We start from the raw sequence: 20,827 nt of genomic DNA, 5'->3' as shown, positions 1-20,827 counted from the left end.
GAGAAGAGTTATTTTGTGGACACCTGGCAGCATACAGGACATTATTGCCTCGGTCTTTGCTGTTAAAAAATTTAACTAGAAATGATATTACTGCATAGTCCTATTTCAGACACTATAATTCTTAAAAAGAAAAAGATCCAAAAGGCTTTAATGACACAGTTTCTCATTAAAGGTTTAAGCTAATTTAATGAAAATTATAGTTAACCATTTTAAAAAATTACAGTAGGTGTACAGCTTGGACTGAGACTGATAAGACAGTAATGAAGTGAATAGAATATATTTTTCTATGTGCAGATACCAACTCCATACACTACTAGCTGATTCAATATATGACAATGTCATTCTTCGGTCTTTTAAAGTCCCTGCTTGTGCTGCAGTTTCAAGGTAAGCAAAAGCAAATGAGAATGAATGAGTACCTGGTTTAAATGCATTTGATGTGCCTATTTTCACGTTACTGAACTTGTTTATTAATCACTGCCCTGGTATTTTTGTGTGCAGATTTGTCTGAGTGTCCTCAAAGTAACTCCAGTAGAAAAAAAAAGTCTCAGAGCATTAAGTCATGTGATGCCTTTTTATTTTTGTTTTCCCATCCATCAGATCAAAATTCTGGGATATAAAATCTGACCTACTTCTTTTCTGCCTGACCTGAAAAAGCTTTTACATACAGTAAACAGTATTTTCACCCAGACAATCAAGCCCTGGATAAGTTCCCAAATGCAAATAAAGAGATTCCCAAGATTATTACATAAATATTGACATAAGAGAATTAATCTGCAGAGGAAGGAGGTTAAAGAGATCTATATTCAAAGGTCAGCCTTCTAATAATCCTAAACTACACTACTCCCAGAAAGGCCACAACAGGTATTGATTAGAGGAGAGAACTGAAAAAAAAAAACAGTTCTAGGTTATATACCTGATTAGTGTCTTTCATGGCTTTAGTCACAAGGCTGTCTTGTTTCAGCACCAACTGCTGAGGCAAGTCAGAAATATGTCCAGTAAAAGACCTGGAATATGTTGCAGATGGAACTGAAGGCAATAGCAACAATAATAAAATTGTCCTCTTCCTTCTTACCCTGGAACTGTCTCTGTACAAGCTTCTGTGTTTGTCTTTTAAAACTCCTCCAAGGGCTCTTCTCCATGTATGTGCTGACTGCCCCAGCCGGAACAGCTCAGTCAAGGCTCCCTGAAGCACTGCTGCAGGATAACTACTAGTTATTATGCTGCCTGAATTTTCTGGGGGGGTTGGTGCAGTAAATAGACTTCAAACTGACCATACAGGTCTGGCTCAGGGCACATACCTGCTAGGCAGTTAGACAAGAACACATTTGCCCATATTCTCTGCCTCAGGCTATGAAGATGCTACTGTGGTGGGTTCCATCACTACTCTACTATTCATTCAGGAAGTTCCAATGGGGAAAAGAAAGAAAAACACAAAGGCAACACCAAAAGCAAAAACAACAACAACAACACTTCATTAGAAAAAGATCCACTGAAGGCTTCAGGGGCTTTTGTGGGCCAAAGAGAGACACAGATCTAATTGATATGTTATACGGGCATGATCAGCCTGTGCCTGTTGGCACAGGAAGGCAGAGGAAAAGTAGAGGCATGCCCAGCTTTGCCTTGTGGTCTAGAACTGCATGAAGTCTCCCAGTCCTGAATGCATGCTGTCACTTAGCACTAGGACAGCACTGTGTCCATCAGCTGTATTTTTACATGAGCAATTGCAGCATGGTTCTTTGAAAGAACATCTCCTACTCTCTGGAAAGGGTGTGATAGGAATACACAGTTATGATTTCCCACATCTCCAAATGAGGTGCTTATGTGCTGAAGAAGGATCAGCTTTCCATATTTGCTATTTATAAGCAAATTCCACATTAGAATGAACTTTATGCTGAGGTACCTAACTCACGTGCTGAGTCCAGGACCCCAGTGCTCTTAAGCAGATCTGGGTTGTATTCTCAGCCTGACTGCCAAAATGCCATTTGCCTTATTGTCTAAGGTCAATGCAATCAGCTTGCTTTTTACTGGCTCTAAACTTTCAGTGAAAGGAAACAGTGGCTAGGAACTGTTGGAAGGAACAACAGAATGGTACAGCAGCTCTGTATGGGCTTTAGTTTCAGCTGCCTTCAGGCATGTCTAATCATTTCTGATATATAGCAGCCATTTTGAAATGAAGTGGCAGCCTGACAGAAGAAGAGAGTAGCCAGATTCCCATCCTGCAAGCCAAAATTAGAGTGGGTAACAGAGGGGACATGTTTGTCAGTAAGCTGCATCTCTTTTAAGTGGAGTTTCCCTCTCAGGATGGAAATCCTTAACTTCATAATGAATGCATTTTTCCAGCTCCCCTGAGCAGCCAGGGTATCTGTGTGTGTATTAGTTTTTATAGTGGTAGTTAATTATTATATTCTGCAAATACCTCTCCTTTTTATTTGAGGAGTTTTTCAGCTGTCTTGCCCTTTACTCCTTTACCTCCTTTACTTTTGCTGCAAAAATATGGTTCCTCCAGATATCTTGTTACTATCTCAATGTTTAGCAAATGTTTATAGTGTTCAGGTAAATATATAGCAGAATTCCCAAGAAACATGTGTCTATTATCTGTATATCTTCCCATCTCCTCTTGGAATCTTAGTACTGGCTTGTGACAGGTCAACTGCACCTTCTGGAAAACATCTATGCTTCCACACTTTATTGTCCTGAAAAATTCATAATCTTCAGCAGACAACTAAAAGGAAGAACTAAACACACCATCACCACACTGCATCACTGAAATATGATGATCCTTGTTTGTCACCGAACATTCCCCTCATCACTTCTCAGGAAAGAATAATGGTACAAACTATTGTAATGGGCCATGCTTCCTTGAAACTGAGTGGAAATATAAAAACAGGAAACAGTGTGACACACCCCTGGTAGACATGTTTTAATTGACAAAAAATTTCAAAGTGAAATCATGGAAGATGTAACAATTGTTAATTTATTTATTTGTTCAGATTTAGCTTTGTTCCAAGCAGCATTGTGGTGAAAGAAACCAGGGAGTGTGGCAACAGGACAGGATGCAGCCTGGAAAATCAGGAATAAAATGAGCTCTTATATACTTGTATTTGCTTTTAAGGTTTTTTATTTACAGTAAGATTACTTCCTTCTCAATCCAGTACAACAAAGCAGTTATTAGTGGCTAATAACCAGTGGCCAGAAGTGTCTAAAGGTTTTTAAGTGTTTGGCATAATGTTTATTAGACTTTTAATTTTACACCTAAGAAATGTATTCTCAAGGAGATCAGTATCATTTGGATGTGTCAACATTTTACAGATGTTGACTTTAAAGAACTTTTCTTTTAAAACTACAATGCTTTGTTTCAATTTTTATTTATTTATTCTTTTTTTTTTTTTTTTTCTTAGCTAGGAAATGTTGTTTCATTCGGAGATCAAAACATTAAACAAAAGAAATAAAATACAAAAAAAAAAAANTTTTTTTTTTTTTTTTTTCTTAGCTAGGAAATGTTGTTTCATTCGGAGATCAAAACATTAAACAAAAGAAATAAAATACAAAAAAAAAAAAAAAAGAAAATGTTTAACCGAGTTGGAATAATTCTCCATCACCACTGTCAGTTATGTATATCATTGAGATGCTTTGCAGTGTAGGTGACTAAGTTTTGGTCAAGATGCCCTTCAATAGTTATTTTTTTTGCCTGTGGGCTGCAGCAGAGAAATCCTAAGAATTCTTAGTTATGATTATTTTAGGAACAATTTTTTTTTTTCCTGTTTATGGAATAGATGGTCTGTTTAACAATTCATTCTTTTTTGCTATCAAGAACAGCAAGTTCATTTGATTAACCAACAGTTTGTCTCAACAATACTCAGTTTCAAAGCAGCAGAAAAAAAAAAAAAAAAAAAAAAAAAGATAAATCATGAATCAGGAGAGTCAGCTTTGTTTACACCAACAGATTCACAAAATAAGTTTCCTCCTCCCAGCTGCAAATTTCAAGAAAAGGATAAGTAAACACATCAATGTATCATTTATCTTCTGCCTGAAATGAAAATTAGGTTTAATAGGAAAAACAAACCTACCATCTTCTGCTTAGGAAGTAAAAAACAATCCATTATAGCATAATGTTATTTGTTTGAGGATTATGAGGCAGTATAATTCTTTAACAAGATCATGCTGTGCACTGTTGATGTGGAGAACACTGTTAATTCCATTTCGTCTAGGCTTCTACACAGTATAACTTGTGAAACACTATTGTGCTGTTTTTCTCTGGAGAAGTCACTTGTTGGTATAAGTGACATTAACCCTTCAAACAATGAAAGGCACATGCAAAAGTATTGATAAACGTGTGCCTTTTTCTAATGAACAAAGGAGAGAGTAGTGTCAGTAATGCCATATCACCAGCCACAGGAAATTTGTGTTATCTTATTAACTATTTTTCTGTTCCATCAGCATTTGCAGTGGAAGCCAACACGTGACTCATCTTTTCCATCAAAATTCAATAGGGTCCACCAGGTATATTCATTACATGTCCCACAACTGGAAAATACTTGTAGCTGTTCGTTTCACAAGCATCTTTGCCCTCCTATGGTGTCAACAAGAATCATTTTCTGTGGGCTGTTTCTCGAGCACACTTAATGATAATGCTAGAAGGGAATTCAGATAAGCCGTGCCAGCAGGAGGGCACTAAAATGTGTGCAGAACTTATAATGTGATGCAGAATGCAAGCAGCTCTATGTCAACATCCTGTTTTATAATGCTTCTGTAGGTCTGCTCATGCTCTTGTCAGTCTATGTTTTTACACCTCAGAGGCTTTTCAGTCACATTTGAATTGCTTTTTTTATTTTTTTTCCCCTTGATACTTGAATGGTATTTAAATCTAAATCTCCAAATTGCTTATACATATGATGTACACATTGCATATCTGATGTGAAAACCTGACACGCACATTGCACATCAGTCCTAAAATAGCATGCAGGCAGGTAAGAAGTTTACAGGCAGAACACTCAGAACACCTATTTTGAAATGCAGCATTTTCTTCCAGCCCAGGAAAAGCAAATGCTAGAGAAGTGTTTAATCTATGTTTGTGAAGATAGTCATGTAGAAACTCCCATTTAAGGACTGTTGTCCATTCCAGAGTCAGGTGGCAAATACCCTCCTGTGGCTTTTTCGACATCAAATTACACATTCTGTAAGTCTTAAAAATAGGTCCTGCTCCAGTGCAGCTGCTGACTCAGACTGCAGGAAGATAGGGTTTCTGTTTACAGAGACAACGTAAAGCTGGTAGGCCAACCCAGTGACATACTGGAGTTCATCTGGGGGAGGAGGTCTTGAAGTGACATTGCATGTGTTAAACTGCCATACTGAACATCTTAAAAATAGAAGTGCAGTGAAGCAGATGGTTCACTTCCACCACAGACACCATTTTGACAGGCATAATTGAGAAGGAGCTTTTGATGATATTCACATATATGCATATGTACAAGCTCTGTGTATGTGAGTATATGCTAGCAAGAGGGCTATCGTAAGCTTGACTGTGGGCTATGATACAGCATTTTTGCTTACTTACGTATTCTTTCATGATATACTCTTTTTTAGACAGAATATTTCTTCTGTTTTCAGTTTCTCCTAAAAGTTTCCATTATCCCACCATTCAGATACCTTTGATGTTACAGACAGTCCACAGCACACTAAGCACTTGCAAAAACATCTTTTCCCATCCCATCTCCTCAGCTTAGAGCAGCATTTCCTCAGCTGTGGAACAAGGCTCAGAAGAAGTTCAGGGATTTCTGAGCGGGGATGCATGAAAATGAAACTGTTGGGAGTAAAGTAGTGGATATGGCTGGCTGAAGGCAGAAACAAGACCCCAGGATATACGGGGTTCTCTCATCACCATCTTAAATTCCAGCTGGGAAGCTATTGTTTCTATGTATGCCACTTTTTGGGTAACACCACACTTCTTTGCCAGGAACCAGTCAATATTTCAAATCAGCTAATTTGGTCAATTTCACATCACATCACATGGTCTTAAGAGCTTGTATTTTAATTTCCTTGGGGCTCTATGTCTGCGAATGCATTTACTGATTTGCTTTCTCCATCCTCTGGTAGCGAGCTGCCTGTAAAGCAGGTAGCAATCTGAGATTTGTGCTGCATGAGTTGCGTGTGCTTATCCTGAGTAACTCTTGTCTGGGAGAACCAAGTTAAAATAGATGAGAAAGTAGCTCACCTCTGGAAAATGTGAGGAAAATAAAGAAGTGAAAGGAACAGTAACACAAATGAGCATTGCTGCCATGTGTGTCAGCAGATGGTAGATCTTTGCCATGGCAGTCACTGGGAGTTGCTCAAGGACACAGACTGCACAGCAAGAGAGCAGTCATTTGCAGAGTACAAGATCCTTTGAAGTAGAGATGGGAACAGGCAAGGAAGGCAAACAGGTGCACACATGCATTTGCTGCTGAAAGTATGCTGAGAATCCCAGGATAAAAGGCACATTCCACAGACACCACGCTGCACTTGGGAAGTGCTCTGGGTACGTGCTTGTATACAGTTGTGTATCTGCACCAGCAGAGTCTCACAGCTGTGACTTGTCAAGATCAGCCAATAAATCTCTTAGAGGCCAAGATACAACTTAATATTCTGATCTAAAGATCAGAAATTATGAACTTTCTCCAGTCACGTTGTGTCTGTTCAGTAGCTGCATAACTTTTGCTTCTGTTCAATGCATATGAACTAAAGCTGTATCTCGGGATACTTATCTCAAACTCTATTAATAAAACATTCTTGTGAAACTACTCCTGGATAAGATTAAACTCCCTTCCTGAATATACGGATTGCAGATCTGCGATTCAGAATACATAGATTTAGCACTTGACTTTGATGTGTCAAAGTGAAATCACTATTGTATAAAACACTTCTGTGTTCTCTTTTTCACTTCTAGTTTTTGTCTTTTGGGAATCGGATGCTATTTGTTATAACATGTATATATGCAGTGGAGTTAGTTTCTATTAAGAAGGGAATTTTTAAGCAGAAGACTTTCAAGCTGAAGGGGATTTCCAGGATGGAAACTGAATAAAGTCTGTGACTTCATATAATGTTTGGCCTTGTGAATTTATGATGCATACTATTATGATGTTTAAAAAAAAATGTTTGTAAAGCCATTTCAGTGTTTTGCAAGGAAAATTTATCTACCTCTGCATTAGACTATGCAGATCAGATACTGTCAGTGGCTTCTGAAAAGCTTGGGACATAGCATCTAATCATGCAATTCAGCCAGGGTCTCCAATAGGTCATTTGTGCTATTCTCTAAGCTTGACATAGACCATTTAAAATCGACTTAACTATGACTATGAGAACAGCAGACTTGCCTTTGAACTGCATTGCAAGCATACCTTAGGAATTAAACAGCCAGCAATATCAAGGTTCTCAGCCATTGCTTATATACTGCTTATACACTGTGTTCTGCCATTGTAAGAACTGGCTGACAAGAATTCCATAATACAAATAACCAACAGAAACAATTTGATTGAGGAAAGAATTGTGTCTACAGCATGGAGATATGTTAGAATTGTGATTGCAGTTTCCTTTTTATAATCAGGCTTTGCCTGCTCTTAGGATTAAATATTTAAACTAATTTTGGGGGGCCATATATCACTTAAAGCTTTAATATAATTATTTTATTCACAATTTCATTTAAAAAAAAAACAAAACCTCTCATTAAAAATAAAAAGACATTTGAATAAAGGTAAACATGTAAAAAAAAACAAAAACAAAAACAAAAAAAAAAAACAACATACAATTATTAAAAAAAAAAAAAAAAAGCTTTCAAAATTGAAATTTTAGTGAATCTGGTCTGACCTGGTTCTCAGAAGAGTAATTAGATGACTCCAAATATTTAAAAGCATATTTCAAAGAACTATGTAAAGCCATGAAAGGAATAGCATTTCCACACTATGATTCTTAAGATCACAAAACGGAAGTGACTTCTTTTTCCCATAAAAGTTGACACCTTGATTTGCAACCACATGCACCAGACACATGGAGGGGCAAACAGCAGAATGCAATAAGAATCCTTTGTGTTGCAGGCAAAGATCTCAGACCAACATCTGTTCAAATTGGTGTATTCAAGAGAAGTTAAGTCACTATATCATCCCTGCCCATGGCAAGGGTTGGAACTAGGTAATCTTTAAGGTCCCTTTCAATCCATACTGTACTACTATTCTATGATCATGGTCCTAAGAGAACTGCAAATACCCTAAGGATAGCTCTACTCATGATCTATGGAGACAAACAAGTGATGATGGGCAATTACATGGGACTTTAATACTCCTATGGCACATTCACCTTGACCTCTTCTTGAAGTACTCCTAACAACAGAGAAGCAGCAGGCTGTGCCACTGGGAGGGTAGAAGTGGGAGCAGTGTGGAATAACAAAGGACTTTTCCTTTTTTAAAGCAATATCTTCATTAACATTTAGCAGGACACTTGAATCCAGAATCTGGACTCTTATGCCCATGGAAGAGGAAGTCATGATCAATTTCATGGAATAAACTTTCTTCCACAAATTTGATTCTTGATGTAATGTGACAAAAGTAGTAGCATTTTTTTGTTCTCAGAAAGAATCATCTTATTCATGTTGCAAAAAGTTTGTTTTCTTAGAAATTGTCAGGTAAAAGCACAGACCCTACAAAAAGATGTGTAAATATGGCTCACTCTTCCCCAGTCTAAATGTTTACTCGGTCATCTGCATACAAGGATTGCCTGTTCCAGCTATCTGCCTCAAAAGATCTCACTGTTCCTACCACTAGTACATGGCAAGAGTGTGGATCAGCTGACTGTGCTTGAACCAATACTGATTCCAGCTGGAATCAGTTGGCACATTGGCTAACGCTGACATTTACTGGTATCTCATAACTCCTGCTTTCTCATTCCAGCTACTTTTGTCTAAGCTAACAGCAACTGCAGAAAATGTAACTTGATGTTTGAAAGTACTATGGCTTAGCATAGGATAAAGGGTTTTCAGGAACTGGCCAAGGTTTCATGCAAAACTTTTGTTATTTTAACTATGGTAGAGCATAGCTGAAGAATTCCCTTACAAGTTTCTGGCTGTAATTTCTCCTCTGCTAAAAAATGTGCATACAAAATGTTTTCAGATTCAGAGGAAGGAAAGGCCATTAAAACTAAAGGAATTAAAAAATGGGACACAGAGATTATTGATGTTGTTTATTTCTATTCTCAGTAGTCCAAATATGATTTCTTCACACTTCATAAGTATGATGACTTCCCTACCACAGAGCTACAAGACTCTAAAAGTGTAATGTATCCTTTAGGCATAAGTCCCACAAAATTTTTGTCTCCAGGACTGTAGAAGCAGTAATGAAAGTATCTGCCAAGAACTGGCACACAAGAAAAAACATGTAACTCACAGATATTTTGCCTTTGAACAATGGGTTTTATTTCTAGAAATAACTTCAGGCTGTGAACACCAAATTTGGTTTTCTAGGTTAATGGAAGAAAAAAGTATTTCATTTCTATTGAGCTTATTCAAAACCATACATAGAGCTTGTTCTAAAAACAAGGGATTTTTTAAACAAAATATAAAATATTTTCTCCATAAATTCCATCTCCATAGTGCAGTTCATGTCAGATGCAGAAATATTTTGCTGCTATATACAGATCCTCCCTAATGTACTGAATAGTTGCTCTTTCATCCATGGATCTCTCCTGTATTCAGTGGAAACAGAGACCAAATGAGGACCTTAGATGTTTGGCTCAGCTAACAATTTTCACAGCACTTTTTGGCTGCTTTTATCCAGTATACACCAATACACCATTTGAAAAACTCTTCAATAGTTTGTTCATTAGCAAAAAAGTGATTTTTTAAATTGAAAATGCTGGGGGGAATATTCTTTTACCTATCTATGCATATATATACATGACAGCAAAGCATAACTGGTGCATAGTAACATACTCATTCTTGCAAGAATTGCTTCGGCTTCTTTAGTTGCTTGAAATATTTGGGACTGCAGCTTGGCCCTTCGCCACACAAACCAGCAGCCCTACCATCTGCCCAGTACTGGTCTAATGCCCATTGCAGGGGACAAATCCTAAATGAGTCATCACCAATGAATCATTGTCCTACTTGGGGTTTTCCTCTGAATTTTCCCACTACAAGTTATCAGAAGGACATTCTACTCCTTCAATATTATACATAAGAATTAAGCCAAAAGAGAAGAATTAAGCAATACATAGCTGCTACAGCAATAGGAAATGTGCCTAGTTCTTGAATTCCAATATCAGTTTTGCTAACTACAGTACTTTCTTTTGTGGTTTTGCCTTTTTGGAGAGAAACAAAGGCCTTTGATAGCATTCATTTAGTGTGACAGTTTTACAGATCACTTTAATCACTTCAGAAGTTGTCCATTTATATAAGATACTAATTGTTCTCCCCTTAAGCAGTTCTCTGTTCACTGTTCTCTGAGGTGTGCTGTTAATCTATCCTCCTAAAGACATGAATATTTCCTCTCAGTGCCAATCTAGATGGAGTAATTAGATCAACCGTGATTATGGTGGGGGTCTGTTGCCAGGCAGAAGCAAGGCAAGGAATGAGATTGCTGATACTAAGAACAATTAGGAGCAAGCCATGTAGGCAACAGGAACTGTGGTAGACAGAGGTGAGATGGATGTAGTGGCTGATGCATGGTGTGAGGAAAGACACAGACAGTGATTTGCATATGAAAGAAAAAAAAAAAGAGTAAAGGGAAATTTTGTATGGAGCAAATATTCTGGAGTCTTCAAATCTCTCAAAGGAATTAGCTATTAATAAGAAGGGAGACTGAAATGCTTTCTGCAGCATTCATTATTATTAAGTATTGCAAATTATCTGGAGAAATTCTGAAGTCTTTGATGCTTATATAAAATTTAATAGAATTTTTTGCTGATCTAGCAGCAGTTGCAATGTAACACAGAAGCTTGGAAACATTCAGCATGTGCTGATAACTCAATACAGCTTTGATAAGAAGCTTTATCTAAGGGCAGTTTTCTCATTCATGCTCAGTGGCATACCAAGGTTGCCCTAGCAGATCCATGTTCTGAGCTGGCATATCTCTGTCAGTCCAGGTGTCTCTGTATCTTGCTTTGTTGCGGAATACAACCATATCCAATATCACAATCCAAAGTAACTATTACATATTACATAATGATGCCTTATCTAGTTGATGACTTTTGTTTTATTTTATTATCTTGTGGGAAGTATCAAATTTGTTCCTGTTTTTCTTTTATCTGATTTGGAATAGGAGATCAGATCATGCTGAAATTCCAAACAATACAAAGGAAAAGGGGTTCTGAACAGTCAAAGGCACAGATTTAGTAAACATGACAAGTTCCAGAGTGGCCCAGTGGACTGGCAGAAGTCCATCAGTTACCTAATCAACAAATAATCCAAAGCAGGAATGCCCAGTGGAGTAGAGCTGCTTGGAAAAATGAAAGCAAATTGGAAAATTGTTAGTAAACTTCAATTGTGTTAAAAGTAGTGCTCTCACAAAACAACCAATGTCATTTCAGGCTTTATATAGGGGATCAAAGAGACAATTTTGATTTTCCTGCAGAATTGTCAAAAAGTTTTAATTTTACTAAGTCAAATACTAAGGAGCCCTTTATCTAATCAGACATAACCATTCTTTAAAAATATAGTGCTTTGTCTCTTCTTACAGCCTTAAATTTTATTTTTTCCTCAATAATGAATACCAGCAATAAATGCACACCCAGGCAATAATCCCTAAGCCATTCACAGACTCTGGTTGAAAAATTATCACGAGCCTGATTTTCATTTTGTATGAAGATCAAATGGGTGACCAACCAACTTTTAAAGGCCGCCTCCACTTTGACAAGAATGTGCCAGAAGCAGTTGGAAAAGACTATGAAAAGACAAAGTTCATTACTAGAGCTCCTAGATATATTAGAGAACTATATTTTTTCTTTATTTTATTTTGTTTTATTATTATTTTTTTCCTGGTGGATAATGTCTGTATGATACATGACTGGAGATTATTCTTATCTTTCAGTAGCAAAACAATAGATTAGGAAGCAAGATCCAATATCAGCTCTTCTGATTATTAAATCTTTTTAAATTAGTGAGAACTTATATTTGAAATAATTCATAATATGAGAGGTACTGGTAATATGCACAGAAAGAACTTTATTTCTTGAGAAATAAATAACTCTAGAAAGAGTTGTGGGCTGATTATCCAAATGTAACAATATCCAATTAAAACAGTATCTAGTTTTTGATGTGTAGGCACCCAACCAAAGTATTTTTGTAGAGAATAAAGCCTAATGAGAGCCTTTGTAAAACTAGGATGGCCACTCACTAACCTGCTGTCAGCCTTCCTTTGCATTGCCCTCCACCCAAGAGTACCAACAAAAAAAATATTCACTTTGGAAGAACATTGTGTCCAGTCAGAAAGGTCAATGACATCTGGCTGTAAAGAATCTGAAAATCTTTCTTGTAGGAAACATTGTTCCGCCTATGTGAAAGAGAATCAGGGTGTTTGTGAGTGCCAGGAAATGCTGATCTCAATCACAAAATAATTTGATTTAATAACACTAGTAAATAGCGTAAGTGTTAATGCTCCAGGGGATATTTAGGGATTCCTCTGATTACAACTACATTCAAACTCGCTTCCAAGTCCATGACAGTCAGTTCATGTAACTTACAGTAATGATATTAAGTACTGACTGGTAAAACCAAAAGTATAAAGAGAAGAAAATAGAATTTATCATTTTTAAATCAGTTACAGACTACTTCTTTCCTTTTTATTTTATTTCCACAGTAGATGCTGAAATATTTCAAAGGGAAAAGTTATACCAAGTTATCCAACTTACTTTCAAACAACTGAAATTAAGATTGCCAAGATATATTGTAATGACACAAGGATTAGACCTGTTGCTAATATAGTGATGAAATATCTTCAGCCTTGCAGTAGCACCCCCAGGTGTGAGCTGGAACCTCTAGGAGAGACATTACCTCATACTCTAGTCAGATTTACCTTCTGTAGCTGAAAGCAATACCATCAGCTGTTCTGGTCAAAATAGAAGCTACCATTTTATCTACGCTTAGCCCGGGTAAGATATTTGAGCTAGCTTCCAGTCAGCAAACACGACACTACATTCTCAGGAGTTGTAAACTGACTTCAATGGACCTACATCAATTTATACAGGTGGGGATTTAGCCTGAGCTTTGTTTTCTTTTAAATCAAAGTTTCAACAAAGATAAACCCCAAACCTGGCCACGTGAAGTCAAAGCTTTTTGACATTCTCTCAAAGTGCTGTCTGTTGTGACCAGTACATTGCCTAAATATGAAACAGAGCAAGAGTGCCTCTGTGTTTATTGATGGTATTTGTCAGCAGTGCTGTTGCACAGGTACAAAGTTAGTCCATCTGTTTGTCTATAGGCAAAACAATGTGGATCTTGCACTCGAACTCACACAGAGAAGTAAAAGGGAATGAACATGTCACGTGATTCTGTGATGCTGTAGATGAGCGTTCAAAGATGAACAAAATCATGTCTTTTTTAAATGCTTGATTTCAAAGATTATCAATTTTGCAAATGATATTAAAAAAAAAAAAGAAAAAAAAAAAAAAGAAAGAAAAAAAAGTTATCCTCCAAAGATGAAAACTGTTTATAGAAGGGAGTTTTAAAATGCTGTTAAAAAAAAAAAGAAAAAAAAAAAAAAGAAAGAAAAAAAAGTTATCCTCCAAAGATGAAAACTGTTTATAGAAGGGAGTTTTAAAATGCTGTTAAAACCCTATAGAAAAAGAATAGTACTTTGGGAGGGATCACATTTCTGGCCTCAGTAAATGCCAGGATCAAACACACAAAGTCCCTCTAGACATCAGTGCAACCACTTACTAAAGCACACTGATATGCAGACTTGCTATCTTGTTGATGCCAGCAGGAGATTACTGTCAATCTATTTTATCATTGTTACGACAGGTCAACTGAGCAGCTAGAGGAAAAAAAATGGCAATCAGGAGTGTAGCAATGTATTTCAGAACAAAGTAGTTTAGTAATCAAAGACAGAAACTGAAAATGAGTTTAAGTGACATTTAGTTCATCTGCCAATTCTGACAAGGCCATTACAAGTAACTGACAGGGCTCTGGCCAAGTAGTAAAAGCATTCTGTGGTCCTACTCCCCTGGTAGCGTGATCAGATCTGCTATTCTTGGGACCATACAGCAACAGTGAGAGCCACTAGGAACTAGGAAAATATGTCTGTCACCCCAGGGAAATGGTAAAAAACAGCTTCTGTTATAAACCACAATAAGTGAGGGAGGAAGCAGAGGAAAAGCAGCGTCTACTTCTGCTCTGAGGGGAATGCAACTTTTGTATCCTTCCATCCTCAGCATGGTGAACCAAGAGCCATTGGCCTTATGATAACCATTCTGTTTATCTTTGAAGATTGTTCCAAGGCCAGAGTTCTAATACAATGCAAATGTGCTCTTGAATTTTGTTACATGAAAATAAAAAATTCCATTTAAGCACAATGTTCTGACAAATGAAAATGTCTTTAAGTACATTTTGGAGCAAAGTCACATTTTAGGAGCACCATAATCTACTTTTGTTTTTCACAGTTCATGTCAATTTGCATTTTTCATCCAGTTTCTCTCAAATGCTTTGCATAGGCACGTGCACAGGATTTTGTCTCTGTACACACGTGTGAATGTTTTTAAGAATTATGCTGTTAATTAGAGAAAGAAATATCTTTTGCTGTGACATGGAAACAGGAACAGTACTACAGGGCAACAGGTTCTGCATCATGCACTGCTTTGAAATCCTCATGTTGAATTTCTCTACTGCCCTCAGTTTCTCTTTTGATAAGTTAAACAAGATACCATAATACTATAATTCAAGTATACTCCTCCCAAATTCTTGTCAAAGCCAACGTGCTTCAGAGAAAGGTTGGATGTTTCCAGCCCTGTTGCCAGATCTCAAGAAAACTTGTGATCTTTGCCACGGTAGAAGACTTCACCAGCCTCTTCCTTATAACCGCTGGAGATTTGGATGATCTAACTGCCCTTGAACAAGGATATCTGCCTTGTTGACTGCTCCGCCCACCCTGGGCACAGAAGTTGCAGCTGAACTGCTTTCAAGTATGTAGATTAAGAGGCAGTGGGACACTTAAGATCCAGCAGGTTTCAGCTGTTATGTCTCACAGATCGCTGCCGGAGGCTGGAGCCTAAGGATCCTTTTGTGGTGAGTATTTGAGTGAGTGTGAGCTCCACAAGCCTATCCATTTCCCATCCTTACTGTCTGAGGATCTGAGGCAGCCCTTTGGGCCTCTGCTTTCCTTATGCACCAATTGTGCCTTAACCTGTGCTTCAGTTGTCTCTTCTATAGCAGTGATCAATGATCTATATCTATGCCAGAGGAAGGATGGCTGACATGTCCACTAGATTTAATGTGTTTCTGACCCAGTTCTCCCTGGCAAATCAGTGCACTGCACCCCTCAGACACTTCAGCTGACATGAGGTAATATTGCTACAGCATTTGTAGTGTTCCCTAGGAGTTCCCTGTAACCCAGAAATAGCACAGCAACACTAGCTGCTTATCAAAGAAGTGATGGGGTTGGAAAGCTGACCCCTATAACTGAAAACGTCAGATTGTGGCCTGCATGCACAGAGCCATGTCACCAGCACTCAGCACATAGGTGTGTAACCTCTAATGTGCAAGCCCTAACAGAGGGAGCTAAAAAAGGAGCTAAAAAGGGAGCATGAGGACAGCCTGCTGCAGCTGCTCGCACCTCCCAGCAATGCTGGCTGTCACAGACCATGCCAGGCAGTCACATGCACTGAGCTGTGGAAAGAATGTGTAGTGCCCGGGATGGAGAAGTGTCACTCTGTATGACTCCCTTGTGGATGGTGTTTGACAGCCGTTAGAAGGCCCATTTCCCCAGCTGACCCCTGAGCACAAAGGGGCTCCTGATAGATGCTGTACCCAGCCTGCATTTCAGAATGTGTTTTTTGAATATCTAAGGTGATTATTTAAGGTTAAACTGCAGATCTGCTCTGCAGGCCATGCTGGATTTTGGTACTGTTACCCTCAAGCTACCTCTGACTGGGTTCATTAACTCTGCAAAGGGAACATTTTGGCCCTGAAATACTCCACAGTCATTTTAGCATGGTCTTATACCCAAAAACACCAGTTCAGACAGAGTGTTATGATCATAAAATCATGGAAAATAAGACCAGAAAGGACCTCACAGGAGGCCATCCTGCTCATCTCTCTGCACAAAGGCAGGTTCAGCTCTATCCAAATAATTAATGACATATTTTTCTAAAGAATTCTTAAACATCCTCAGTGATGGACATCCCATAAATTCCCTGAGAAATCTACTCCAGAATTTAACTGTTCCATATGTCCAAAACATTGTTTCACTTAAAGCCCACTATTTCTACTCTTGGTGATGGCAGACTTAGCAATATTTATTTTGCATTTATTTCCTGATTTATATTTTGGAATTGACTATCTCCATCAGCTTTTCCAGAATATGTATTACTGTGTACCTCTGCTTTTCCTTCCATGACCGTCTTTTAGTCAGTGGTCTGGTCATTAATGCCAGTTTCCTCTGGACTCTCTAAGGTTGTTCTTATTTTTCTCAGTGTAGCTCAATGTAGATAAACTTTAAGGGTTCTCCTAGGAAGTATGAAATGGATACATTTTCTCTGCTTTTATAGATAATCTTCTGCTGTTCTGTGGCTATCTTCTGATCACTGGAAATCACACAGTTTGTGTGTATCTGTGGAAAGGGAACTGTTAAGTGACTACAATTCCTTGTTTTGGAACAACTCACACAATGTCACATCAGAAGTTGTATGTGAATTATAAGCCTGAGCTGGCCAAGCAGGAAAAATCAGATAAAAATTATTTGCAGTAAATCTCCAATTCAAAAGAACACATTCAGGAGGTATCACTTCAAGAAGGCATGCCACCTGTACTTAGCCCCTTGTTCTGGATTCTACAGAGAATGCTTGTTTACATGTCAAAACCATGTTCATACTTGAGAGAATAACACCAAATGTACTGCCTAAAAGGTCTATCTTTGTGAATGTGGAAGTGGATGCTACATTTAGTGATAAATGAACTTGCTTTATGAGAAATATTAATTGGATCAATGAACCAGAATTGTGTTACATGTCAAGGTCAAATTCTCAGATATACCCTAAGCAATGGCTGTAATTTATGTAACAACAATAACACAATGTAGACTTACTAAAAAATTTCATGTTATTCTAGCAATGTGGCCCTAATCACATGTATAACTTTAGGGTCTTAGGATAATACATCTTGTCCTTAGACAAAATTCTTCCAATTCCTTTCTTATCTGAGCTTATCTCCTCTCCATTAGAGGCATATCCAAACACTTCATGACACGTTCTTGTTTATGTTACAGTTAAACCTCTTAATAATTTCTTAAAGGGAGGGTTTTTTGCAGTTCAGTATGTACTCAGATGACTACTCTCAGAATGAATTTAATCATACATCTGCACACAACCATCTAAATGTTTGTGATTATATTCTTACTTGTGATGCTTTTCACATTCTTTATCACTGTTATATCTTCACTACTCTTCTCTGAAACAAATAAACAATTCCTGACAAAGTCACTTGCATCAACAGCATTTTTACAATGCTCTCGTTTTTCTGAAAAGAAATTGGCATGTACTTAAGGTGAAAGCTTTATTTCCTGTCCTGCTTTACAGAACTATTAAGCATCTTGAAATCATCCAATTTCAGTTAGAGATATGAGTAATTTGTATTTAAAAATATATATGCTTTTCAAGTCTTGTAGATGTTGTAGTCACAGGCTCACATTTTTTTGCCATATCTCATGGTAATGTCATAATCAACACCACTATCAGAGAAATGCTTTTGTGATAAAAAATAATTATAACCGGGTAAATAGCAAGTGTTGGTAGTTAGCATTTGTGTAGTTATAAAGAAGACAGAGAAACAGCAGCCTTCGCTGAGTGCCATCCAGAGATAGGCCCACATGAATCCAGGCACAACATACGTCAGTGGGCATGCAGTTCTTTGGTCCACATTAGCTTTGAAGCCAAACCAAGCTCTGAGAAGTGACCTGCTGTCTGGAGTTTCTCTCCAAGTTCTATGATCAGGTTAAATGTTGAAATTCCTGAGTGTTACATTATTCTTGGGATTAGCATGAAGTACAGGCATTAGCAGGGAAAATAAAATTAATTTATCTGAAAAGTCATTACTTCTCAAGTTGTGGTTTGAGACCATGATGATTGGTGAGAACATAACATAAACAAATGGGTTAATTAGAAATATGATAATACAAGTGGAGAGTAGCCCATGAGAATAGAGTTCATCCAACAAGTGGAAATTACTGTGGCCTAATAATAAGAAAAGGTTCCCTAGAATAATTCAATTTTATCTGTAGCAAGCATGTGAAATGTGAAATATAATAGCTTTTCAAAATTCCTCCAAAGTTTGGAAGCTTTTGTTATACTGTAACAATGCGTGGGAACAAACATTTGTTTTCTTTCTGTTTCTAGATCTACCCTAATTCATGGGTGGGAATGGAACAAAATCCTTGTGAGAGATCTGCAGTTAGTTTTGTTTCTGAGCTGACTTGAGTTCAAATTATGGTAATTTGGATGTGAACCAACAAATCATCTGCTATATCTGAACAAATCTCACTTCCTTTACACCAGGACCCATTTCCCATGCACACATGATCTGGATGTCTAACCGTATTCTAGAAAAAGGAAGAGAATTTACTATGCACATTTTTACAGCTGACTGAAAAATCTGCAGAGGAAAAATAATCTCAAGCTTCAAACCAAGCATATATACATGATACAGTTGAAAAGAAATAAAGGATGTAAATATCTCCTAGATTTTATTTATTTATTTGTTTGTTTGTTTGTTGCATAAAGTGGGGGAAAATAGAAGCCCAGAGTAAGAATACAGTCATTTTCCTGATGGAGCCAAAGTCCTACCCTCCCCACCATACAGTAAGCACTGAGGCTGTGCCTCTCTTAAGAAACTAACAAAGCCAGAGCACAATTTATTTAGACAAAAGGTATGGCCTTAGTTCTGTCAGTAAAGCTAAATTCTTCAGAGTTAGGTCTCTGTCCCAGCTTTCTTTAGTTGCCTAGAATAAATATAGCCTAATAGAATGTTAAGGAAAGATTATAGAAAGTAGATCAAGTAAAATGATCCTTTCTTCTGATGTAGAGTCCCAGTTTTTGCAACTCAGAACCTTTGGGAGCCAGAAGCTACAGCCACAATTAAAAGAAAAAAAAAAAAAAAAGTAGATGAACTCTCTCTCCCATTTCTTTTTCGGTTTTATTGTGTGAAAATGTGCTTTCAAGCCTAATATATGCCTTCTTAATTCTTATGCTATAAGAAATGGAATAATTCTTTTTTATTACTCTTTTCCAAACTTTTCATTTCTTTTTTTTAAATTTATTATTTTTTTACAGGCATTATCACTTTCCCTCAATTGTATCTCTCCCAGGCTGAAAAAGACCCATCTACTTAATATGTGTTTGTATAGAAATCATTCTGTAGTACAGATCATTCTTGTTACTCTTCTCTGTGATCTCTGAAGTTCTATCATATCCTTTTGGAAATATATTACCCCAGACCATGTTATTATTCAGATAGAGGCATATAGTAGATTTTCACAGCTATCTCAAGTTTTAAATTCCTCATTGTTTTCCCAGTAATTCCTACTTTGTCTTTGTCTTTTTCTTTTTTTTTTTTTTTTTTTTTTTTTTTTCCCCAGAAGACATAACAACATTTCACTGAAGTTCTCAGAGACTGTATGATGGCTTTTAAGTGTAGTAATGGTGAATTTAGAGTCCATCGCTGTGTACCAACAGTGGAGGCTATTTTTTTACTCAGTGCATGACTTTTCATTTATTGACATTGATTTCATTGTCACATAATTGCTAAATATAATGAGACTTTTCTGTCGCTCTCAACATCCAGTTTATGCTTTTGCTATCATGATTAACTCTGTACCATTACAAAAATCACATCACAGCTCGCCATCTTTTCCAAAGAATTTATGAACTCCAGCATTACCTCCAGAGCAGATCCCTGAAGCACTGATGGATCCTTAGTGTGATTTTTCACCCCACTCTGTTTCCTATCTTTCACCAAGTAATCTGGGGGAGGCTCTACTTGTACCCCATAACAATTCTGTTTCATATCATTTGTTTCTCTTTGAAATCTCAAGTTCATAAGTTTGAGTCAACATTGCCTAAATGATCCTTTTGACTTCAGAAGATTGCCATAATTCTGCAAAGCATGGCTTTATTCTACAAAAGCTTATCTGGTTCTTCCATAATACATCATTTTTCCTCATTTGTCTACTTATTATTTTTATATTGATTCTTAGCAATTTTCTTGATAAGCAAGTTAGACTTACTGGTCTGCTGGAGCAAGGAAGAGCCCCTTTTAACAGCTCATTGCCCAATTGTCACTTTCCATTATGTTAGCAGAAAAGTGTTTGGCATCAGTCTCTCCAATTACCAGTTCACACTGGTAATTGTGTCCTCGAGACTTCTAACTATAAAGAAATTCAGTAACAAATGTTCCTGATTTTGTAGTTTTTCAACTGATAATTGCAGTGTGCAATCAGCTGCAATGATGTACATAGTTCAGGTCTGTCAAATGTGGATTTAAGGACTTTCTATTTAATAATTTAGGCACTTCCGTTGTTCTTTGGATGTCACTGATCTTTTTTGAATCTTTGTTTCTCTATTCTTTAGTTCTCCATCTGTTAAATGGGAGCAACTGCATTTATTTACA

General features: G+C 37.2%; 1 long non-coding RNA gene across 1 annotated transcript in view; it reads right to left on the bottom strand.

The window, feature by feature from the left end:
- Window positions 1–2,912: 2,912 nt before the first annotated feature.
- The window catches only part of LOC107308264, a 33,684-nt gene continuing 15,769 nt past the window's right edge, over window positions 2,913–20,827 (bottom strand). Inside the window, exon 3 of the long non-coding RNA XR_001552728.2 lies at window positions 2,913–3,060. This is a non-coding gene — a long non-coding RNA (uncharacterized LOC107308264). The remainder of the gene's footprint in view (window positions 3,061–20,827) is intronic.

Source organism: Coturnix japonica, chromosome 1, assembly GCF_001577835.2.
Source record: "Coturnix japonica isolate 7356 chromosome 1, Coturnix japonica 2.1, whole genome shotgun sequence".
Lineage (NCBI taxonomy): Eukaryota > Metazoa > Chordata > Aves > Galliformes > Phasianidae > Coturnix > Coturnix japonica.
Note: the sequence above shows the minus strand (reverse complement) of the source record. Positions and strands in the feature narration are given on the sequence as shown.